The sequence below is a fragment of the Mesoplodon bidens genome (assembly GCF_964165515.1).
Source record: "Mesoplodon bidens genome assembly, chromosome: 10".
Taxonomy (NCBI): Eukaryota; Metazoa; Chordata; class Mammalia; order Artiodactyla; family Ziphiidae; genus Mesoplodon; species Mesoplodon bidens.
Genome location: NC_138172.1, coordinates 18529400 through 18539477, shown reverse-complemented (window position 1 = coordinate 18539477; position 10078 = coordinate 18529400).

The window sequence follows — 10078 nt, the reverse complement described above, 5'->3', positions numbered from 1 at the left end:
TTACAGTCACACGGAGGTGTGAGGATGTGACATCCCTAGACATTTCTACGTGCCCTTTATATGGAAGGAAGGAGTGGAGAGAAGACTTCTGCTCAGGTGTGGGAGGAGCCCAGGTCGGAGGGAACACATGACCAGAACTGGCTAGAGTACATCCACCAGGACTGGCTTGTCTCCATCTGGGGCTGGCGGGTTCCTTAAAGCTCATCACAAAGCAACAGGGTTAGGTACGGGTCTAAAAAGATGCTTTGCCAGCAAAGCTAAACATTTTAGGTGCATCAACGTGATGAATTCAACCTGCAGGCTTTTCCTGTTGTTTCCCAGAAGGCCCAGAAACTGCCTGCACACCCTTATGGCTCTAGAGCTCTGTATACTTTGAAAAGACTTTCTTAGCATTTTCCTTTCAACAATTTCCTTCCTTGACAGTTTACTATGTCCCAGGTGCGATCTTTGGAGATGGGATCCCAGCAGTGAACAGACTAGATTTACCCCTGCCTTCTTGAGCTTGAACTCTTGGGAGGGGACAGGGGAGACGGCCCATGGTACGTGTGTGATAAATGAGGTCACAATAAGCTCTGTAAAAGAATTAGAGGAGGGGACAGCAAGGGTGTCAGGGACACTCTTTGAGGAGGTGGCAATTGAGCAGGGACATGAATGGAGTGAGCCATGCAGAGCTCTGGCAGGAGAATCCAGGCACAGGGAATGGCCATGCAAAGGCCCAGAGGCAGCAGCCGATTATGATTTCCACTCTACACATGGTAACAGTGAGGCTCCAGAAAAGTAAGTCATCGCCCAAGGCCACCCATCACGTAAAAAGAAGACTCTGACCTTGAACCCAGCTGCTCATCAGTTATTTCAGAGCTCCTAGCACTCATAGAACCCAATTACACTAAACCAGTTACAAAGTTATTTGTTTCAGCTTTCCCCCAAACCAAGGGCCATCTATCATTATTTGGATAATCACTATTACCAATGGCTAATATATATCCAGTGCTTACTACACACCAGGTGCTGTGCATTATGTCCTTTCAGTCTATCAAGAAATCTATGAGCAAGTACTATTAATATTCTAATTTTACAGATGAGGACACTGCGGCTTAGACAGGTTAAATTATTCGTCCAGGGACACACTGCTAGTGAGCAGTGGTGCAGAGATATGAAGCCAAGGGAGCAATCTGACTTTCAACAACCACTAAATGGTTTTTTTTTGGAATTCAATGCCCAACAGAAAAAATTCTAGCAATAAATGAAGATATGGTTTCTCTAAACTGGCCCTTTGGAGAAGCACAGGCCTGGGGCTTTCCACTGAGACCAGGCTCCAAGGAACCTTCGTGAGGCCCAGGGTTGGGGACAAAGTTGACAGCAAGGGCGATGGGAAAGGACAGTGTCCAGAAGGAGTACTGGGTGACCCAGGCCAACAGCATCACCAAAGCCAGCTCACAGGGCTGGGAAGGGAAGTAAAACTGGGTACAAGGCTTTGGAAAGGTCCTAGAGACCCCACCACAGAGGAAGCTGAGGAGATGGAAAGACAGGCTGGGAAAGAAGTGCTGAGAGCTCACAGTGAGGTGTTCTGAGGGGGCACAGCTCAGCTGGGGCCGAGGAGAGTCAGGGGGGATGCTGAGTCCCCTGCCATCTACGGGCTCTGCCGCTGACCACCACAGGGGTCTCCCCAACATGGTCACCTCCGCTCTTCCCTTCCTCTCTCGGGAAGGTATCCTAAACGCCAGCCTCCTTTGGAAGTAGGCTTTCAGAAGTGCAGAAGGAAAGCGATCTTTATTGAGGAGCAGTCCAAGGAGCCAAGACAATGAGACACATTTTAAAAGTTCTGGTGAAACCTTTGGGCCCTGAGAGCTTGATACACAGCAGTAAAGGATGGGGCGTTGAAGTGAGACAGACGTGGGTTTGAAATCCAGTTCTACGGGGGGGCCGTGGGGCCCTGAGCAAGTCACTATTCTCTTGAAGCCTCCATTTACTCACCTGTAAAGTGGAGGTTAAAAGCCTTTGCCTTACAGGGTTATTAGGATTGAGGTAAATAAGTTATTACATGTGAAAATGTGGGGCTAAAGTGAGCACTCAATAAATGAAAGGTATTATTGTGATGATGATGATGATGAAGCAAATTTTAAAAGTTTCTTCAAAACTAAACACACTCTTACCATACAATCCAGCTATCATGCTCCTTGGTTATTTCCTCAAATGAGTTGAAAACTTAGGTCTACAGGAAAACCTGCACATGGATGTTTACAGCAGCTTTATTTATAACTGCCAAGATTTGGAAGCAACCAAGATGTCGTTCCAGAAACAAATGGATAAATAAACTGTGGTACATCCAGAAAATGGACTATTACTCAACACTAAAAAGAAATGAACTACAAGCAACGAAAAGACATGGAGGAACCTCAAATGTGTACTACTCAGGGAAAGGAGCCGATCTGAAAAGGTTACATATCATAGGATTCCAACTATCTGACATTCTGGAAAAAGCAAAACTATGGAGACAGTAAAAACATCGGTGGTTGCCGGAGGGTGAGGGTAGGGAGATCACAGGTAGAACACAGAAGATTTTTAGGGCAGTGAAAATACTCTGTATGATACTCTAGTGATGGACACATGTCCTTATTCTTTTGTCCAAACCCATAGAAAGCAGAAGACCAAGAGTGAGCCCTAATGTAAACTATGGACTTTGGGTGATTATGATGTGTCAATATCAATTGTAACAAATGTACCACTCAGGGAGGGGGGAATGCTAATACTGGGGAAGGCTGTGCGTGTGTGTGGGGCGGTGGTTATGTGAGAACTCTAAGTTCCCACCCAGTTTTGGTGTGAACTTAAAACTGCTCCAAAAAATAAAGTTTATTTGAAAAAGACTCCAAAATAAAATTAAAAATAAAATAAAGTAACCATATAATAATTTCTTAAAAGTGTCTTTCTTCTGTCATCTTCTCCATGAATCCACTTCTAACCACCCGAACCAGATTATTAAAACATATTTCCTTTTTTGGAATTCTCACTGCAGTGCAACTTGTCTAATTACCACTTTGGTCACATTAAAATTATTAAGGGGGCTTCCTTGGTGGCGCAGTGGTTGAGAGTCCGCCTGCCGAAGCAGGGGTCATGGGTTCGTGCCCCGGTCCGGGAGGATCCCACGTGCTGCGGAGCGGCTGGGTCTGTGAGCCATGGCCGCTGAGCCTGCGTGTCCGGGGCCTGTGCTCCACAGCTGGAGAGGCCACAACAGTGAGAGGCCCGCGTACCGCAAAAAAAAAAAAAAAAATTATTAAGGGATTCACCTTATTTCCTTTACTATAATATTTTGGAAGGTTCTTACAAGGGATGACAGTGTACTACTCAGTTCTCTTGCAGTGCCTTTCCCATGCCTTGCACATGGGTGGTGCTTGAAAAAAGCATAGTTGTGGAATTTAATCACTAGATTCTAGATTTCCTGCACTGTCTGATAAGGCATTCACTAGTCACAAGTGACTATTTAAACTTGAAATTAATTTAAAAATAAATGTAATAATCAGGTCTTCCATTGTACTGCCCACATGCCAAATTCTAGTAGTTAGTGGCCACCATATTGAAAAGCTCAGATAAAGGATATGTCCATCATCACAGAAAGTTCTACTGGACAATGCTATTCTGGAACATTCTCGTTCAACTTTCTCATTTAGTCCTTGAATTAAATTTGTGTTTGCAATGCTTATACTTTATTTCTAAATTAAAAAAGAAACGTTTTCTTAAAAACTGTTTGAACTGCCCAGATGGTGCTTTCTAAATACCATTTACCAGTAAGAGAAACCAGGCTCTGTAGAGAAATGACTGATTCCAGGTCTAGGGCAAGAAATGTAGATAAGCCTGGTCATCTAGTCGTATCAGAAAGCAAGGAAGCTATCAGAGACTACTGGGGTCATGTCAACAGGACTCAGGGGCCAACTTACAGAAGCTTCCACTGGCCAACAGTAGGATGGTTTAAGCATCAGTAAGAAGAACCACAAAGGACTGAATCACATTGCATATGTAAAAACTCATGAGTTCATAAACAACAAAATAAAAACAAACCAAAACTCTCCGTCCTTTGGGAAGATGGTAAGGAAACAATTCATTATTCTGAAAACTGGTAAGTAAAGGGGAAACAATCAAGCATTTATCCTGTCCTCCCTGTAGGAACTGTTCCTCACGGTAACCATAAATAGCTGAGGAGGGAACATGACATCTACAGAAGGACTCCAGCTAGCAAATAAAGAAGGAATAAAAGAATTCGAATATCACATTTTGCAAACACCTACTGAAACAATGGATCGAGCAAATGATCATCAACATCTGCTAATGTCACAGACAGTCAGGCAGGATGGGCCTACTGCTGTAGGAACGTGCACCAGTGAAGCCAGATCTAACCTGAATGAGACCAAAAGCCTCAAGATCTAGCAATCAATCGTCAGGAAATGCAGGGGACGAGGAACATATTAAATGACACCAGTGGGATGAAGCCAGTAAATCCAGACCTTGGGGAACTTTATGATATAAATGGGGGAAAAAATAGAGGAAGTGGGAACCTGTAGATTAAAAGAAACTTAGACACAATATTGTAAACCTACACTTCAATAAAAAAAAAAAAAGAAACAGAGGCATGTGACATAGTGAGCAAATACAGCAAGCAGCCCTTGTTTGGATCCTGATGTCAACAAATCAGTTGTAAAAGGGTGGGGGAGGGGAACTGGAGAAAGTTAAACACTGATGGCATATTTGGTTATATTAAAGAATTACTATTGATTGATTGATTGATTGATGGCTGTGTTGGGTCTTCTTTGCTGCGCACGGGCTTTCTCTAGTTGCAGTGAGAGCAGAGGCTACTCTTTGTTGTGGTGCGTGGGCTTCTCGTTGCAGTGGCTTCTCTTGTTGCGGTGCATGGGTTCTAGGCACATGGGCTTCAGTAGTTGTGGCTCGCGGGCCCTAGAGCACAGGCTCAGTAGTGGCGCACGGGTTTAGTTGCTCTGTGGCATGTGGGATCTTCCCGGACCAGGGCTCAAACCCGTGTCCCCTGCATTGGGAGGTGGATTCTCAACCACTGGGCCACCAGGGAAGTCCCTACTGGGGCCTGCCTATTGATTTTTAAACTGTGATTATGTATTCTGATTATGTCTTTTGTAAAAAAGTTCTTATCTTTTAGAGAAACATACTGAAATTTATAGATGAAATGATATAGTGCCAGGATTTACTCAAAATAATCCAGGGGTAAGTCAGGAAGTGGGTGAGGGGTGCAGGTAAGATTGGCCAGGACTTGGTGATTGCTGTAGCTGGGTCTATTGTTTACGTGTTCAATTTTTCATAATAAAAATGTTCATCTCTCTGATTCAGTCTCTGTCTTCCCCAGCTCCATCCTATGCTCTTTTAAAATAAAGTCTCCATGTCAGCAGTTTTCTGGTCTAATTTTGACAAGTGAGAGGGGCTTAGGCATGAATGTTCTGAGGGGAAAACCAGTCTTTGAAAATATCCCAAGGCTGTTTCATTAGAAATCTTAGCAGCAAGTTTTCCCCAAATGTCAACGGGTCTTACAAAGCTTTACTATCTGCTGAGGTTTTCTCCTTTCCAGGGTATTCTAATCCACTAACCAGACTGTCATTCAAGTAATGTGCAAACTGCATTATTATGAAAATTTAAAGGTCAGCTAGAGGGGTTTTGAGGGGCAGGGGGAAGCAGCTCTCTCCCTCTTGCCTTTTCCTCCCCTCCCCTGTCTCCTCCTCCTCTTGCAAAAGGGAGAGAAACTTCTCTATCAATGAATGAGTAACTGAAGCTACCCCTGGGACCTCTCTTTTTGACCTCCTCCCCCTTCACCTCCCTTGATGAGTCAGGAACAAGAGTTAGAAGCTCAAACCTCCAGCTGGAAGGAGGCATCTCACATTGGCATCAAACTCCTGGGCACAGGTGAGCACTGTTTTCTAAGGATGGGTCTTTCAAAGGGGTTAAAAGTTCTCCGTGGCATGGGACTAGTTTCTATCTTCACATTTCCTTTCTGGAAACCTGACCACTTCTTTTGATTCCTACTCGGTAAATTACAATCACATTCCAGACCCATTCCTGTGATTATTCCCAATGAGTCGGTCGGTTGGCGTTTTGGACGCTCTGGCCCTCTTCAATTTCACAGTTGCCGACGGTCTCGTGGTCTCTCTTAAGGATGGGGTGGCAGGCTGCTCGTTGTCCCCCCTAATCTAGCCTTTCCTCCTTTCAGTGTAAAAAGACTTCCCAGGGGAACACTACACTTGCCAACCTCCCTTGTAGTTCTGTGTGGCTATTAGATTAAGTTCTAGCTGGAAAGAGTAATGCTGGTACCCATTCTGGATCTTGTCTTCAGAAAAAATGGAGGCGTCTTCTTGGTCCCTTTCCCCTTTCCTGCTGGTTGAGAAGGTGAGAGACAGACTCACAAGTGAAAGCCATGTGGTGAGAACAGAGTGATCCAACCAGTCCAGAATTGCCACCTCTGGACTGTGACAGGAGAGAGAAATGACTTGTACCTTGTATAAGCCACCGCAGTTTGGAATCCCTTCGTTCAGCTGCTTACCCTGTTTCTTAACTAATATAGATAGCTACCACTAACCACTGGGTTTGAATTTTACTTGGGCAACTCTAAGCACAATTTTATTTCCAAGAACCTGGGGCAGCCCCTCCCCATCACTTTCTTGTCCCCATTTGATGCCTGTGAATCCACACAATGCAGTCACTTTGAAGACATGTCTGTCCGTGGCTATAAACTCAAGAATCATTTTGTCAGGCAGAAATTTCTCAGTTGAGCACCTCACTCCAACATCTTCCCTTCAAAGTCAAATGACAAGGAGGATTTGGAAACACCTAAGCGCACTGGGCTCTATTCCTCTTTTGCCCAGTCCCTGGAGTTTGCATCTTGATTCTTCCTTGGAAAGAGCACTTCCCACTAAGAGCCAACAGCTCTGCAAACACCGGCAGCCACACTCCATTTCAACTAATAACAGGACTCAGGCACTTCAGAAGCTGTTACTAATTGAGCCGCTAAATATCCCTATGAAGTAGGTAACTATTATGGTCCCCAATTACTGTCAAGAAGCCGAGTTGCAGAGACATTAAGTGGCTTGTCAGGATTGTGCAGTGGCGTCCCAAGCAGACTAAGTTCCCTTGTGGAGCCTGAATTTCAGCCCCAATCAAAGGAACTAGAATTGGCCTGGAAGTCAGGAGACCTGTATTCTGTCATTAACCACTGAGTAGAAGTCATTTCCTCGTGTGATGAATCGGGAGATTGGGATTGACATGTATACACTGATGTGTATAAAATGGATGACTAATAAGAACCTGCTGTATAAAAAAATAAAATAATCAAAAAAAAGAAAAAAAAAAGAAGTCATTTCCTCTTTCTGTGCATGCGTGCGTGCATGTGTGTGTGTGTGTGTGTGTGTGTGTGTGTGTGTAGTGCGAATAATCCGCCCACCCTCTGGGGTTTTTCCCACTGAGGGCGGAAGTGGAGTTTTCCCGTAAAGAGTAGACATCCCACTGCTAATTCTCCCAGGAAGAGGTTAATCCTGAGACTGGAAATCAAGACTTAAGGAAAAGAAAATACCCTCTTTATAGGCCCAAGACTCTGAGGTGAAGAAAGGCCCATGTTAGGATAAAGTATGGTCTCCGGGGTGTTCGCCAGAGCTGGGAGACGGACTAGGACACAAAGGGAGGGAGGGCAGGGAATTCAGGGCTCCTTTGTACACCAAGGTGCAGACACTGAAGAAGGTGACAATTGGAAGACAGCCCTGCCTGGCGGTGACTGCCTCATGCCACGTTTATGGAGTGACAGGGCAAGGCCAGCAGCCTGGAGAGGAAAACATGGGGGACTTGTGCCCAAGGAGGGGCAAAGCAGCACCCTGGGAAATGTTCCCAATCCACAGGGAAACCCAGAGTGGGCTGTGCCATCATAAATTGGGAACAAACAGAAGTCACAGGCTGTGCAGGCTGGGACAGAGTCTGTCCTCTTAGACTCCTTCCCTCCCTCCTTCCCCCTCCATCCCCCCTCCCTCCCCCTTCCTTCCTTCCTTCCTTCGTTCCTTCCCTCCCTCCTTCCTGTCTCTCTCTCCCTTTCTTTCTTTCCTTCCTTCCTCCCCCACCCCCTCATTTTTTCTTTCTCTTTGCCTGCACCGTGCCACATATGGGATCTTAGTTCCCCAACCAGGGATCATTCTCGGGTCCCCGGCAGTGGAAGCGCAGAGTCCCCTTTGCTTAGCAGCGGCTAGGGAACCACTGGACTGCCACGGAATTCCTCTCAGACTCCTTCTCACTGAGATGCAGGAACCAGAGTCCAGGCCTGCTGGGAATACAACCCCGAGGCCCCTGGGCAAGTGTGATTGACAATTTCACCCAATCCATCTACACTGGCCCTGGGCATTGTCTACACTGGCCCCAGCCTGTAGGTGATTGGCTAAGGTTGGGCTTAGGGCAGAGGGCCTTCGGTGTTGAGGGTCTGGTTAATTCCCAGACAGAGAAAATGGGGCGTCCTGTGATCTCTCCTTCCTGTTCCCCATTTCTGTTTTAAATGAATTAAATTTTCAAGGTACAGTTTGATGCATTTTGACAAATATCACCACCACACCAATCAAAATCTAGAATGTTTCCAATCCCCTGGAAAGTTCCCTCAAGCCCCCTTCCAGTCAATCCCCCTGCCCTCCAACAAGCAAGCGATATTCTGATTTTTCTCACCTTTCTTTAGTTTTGTCTGTTGTAAAACTTGCCATAAATAGAACCATGCTGTATGTCCTCTCTCCAGATCCGTTTTTAACATGCAAATGATGTTTTCAATTACTTGCCATGAGTAAACATGTCACACCAAGAAGATCCAGTGCATTGATTCCCATGGCTGTGCATCACCCCCAGCACACCCAACCGCGCAGACGTGAGTTTGCAGGGCCAAAATACATGAACCACGGTTGTTTGCTTAGCAGCTGGCCAGGCTGATCTCTCCCTTCCCCCACAATGAAGTCTGAAACCTCAGGGCTTACATCCTCCCAACTCCCCTCCACCAGCCCCAGAACAGAGCGATCGCTGTACCCTGAGGGTCCTGGCATCCTGAGAGGTTCTATTTTGGGTTAGAATAACAATCCTGCATGCAGGAATAGAGCTGTTACAGCTTAACAGCTAATAATAATAAAAGCTACCATTTACTGAAGGCTCTCCAAGACGTGCTTATGTTTGCATATATTATCTCCTGTCATTTTCACAGCCCTCACCTCCACCCCCACCCCCACCCCCACCCCAGGTATTATCTCTACTTTACAGGCCAGGGAGCTGAGGCTCACAGAGGTTAGAATTCGGCTTCCAAGACGTTAATGTGCAAATGATTCATCTGGAGCTCTTGTTAAAATGCAGATCCTTATTCAGGATGTCCTGGGCTGGCCTGAGCCTCTGCCTCTTGTACAAACTCCCAGCTGATGGTGATGGTGCTAGTTCATGGACCACATTTGGAGTAGCAAGAGGTACCCCTCTAAGGTCAACTACCAGCAAGGCGAAAATCTAAGATATGAACTCTGAACATCTGCTTCTAAAGCTGTTGCTCTTAACAGTTCTGCTTATGTAGTGGGGAAAAGAGGAGAAAAACTGTTCCAGGAAACAAGTGTTTTTGTTCAGCAAAACGCCTTGATGACTATATTTAAAATAGAGATCTAATAAGGACCTACTGTAAAGCACAGGGAACTCTACTCAATACATTGTAATGACCTACATGGGAAAAGAATCTAAAAAAGAGTGGATACATGTATATGTGTAACTGATTCACTTTGCTGTACAGCAGAAAGTAACACAACGCTGTAAATCAACTATATTCCAACTAAAAAAATGTAAAAAAAAAACCCAACACCACCCAAAACAAACAAACAAACAAAAAAATGCCTTCCTGAAACAAGTGGTCACAGAACGCTGTCCCTCTGGGTGAGGCAGGGTTGGGATAGAAATGTGACAAAGAAATAGTTAAAGAACACAGCAGGCAAAATGAGCAAGTGAGTCTGGAGGTTGGAAGCTAGGGAGGGGAGGGGGGGAGGGGAGGGGTACCAAGATGGTGGGTGGCTGGAGCCCAAATGGAGAA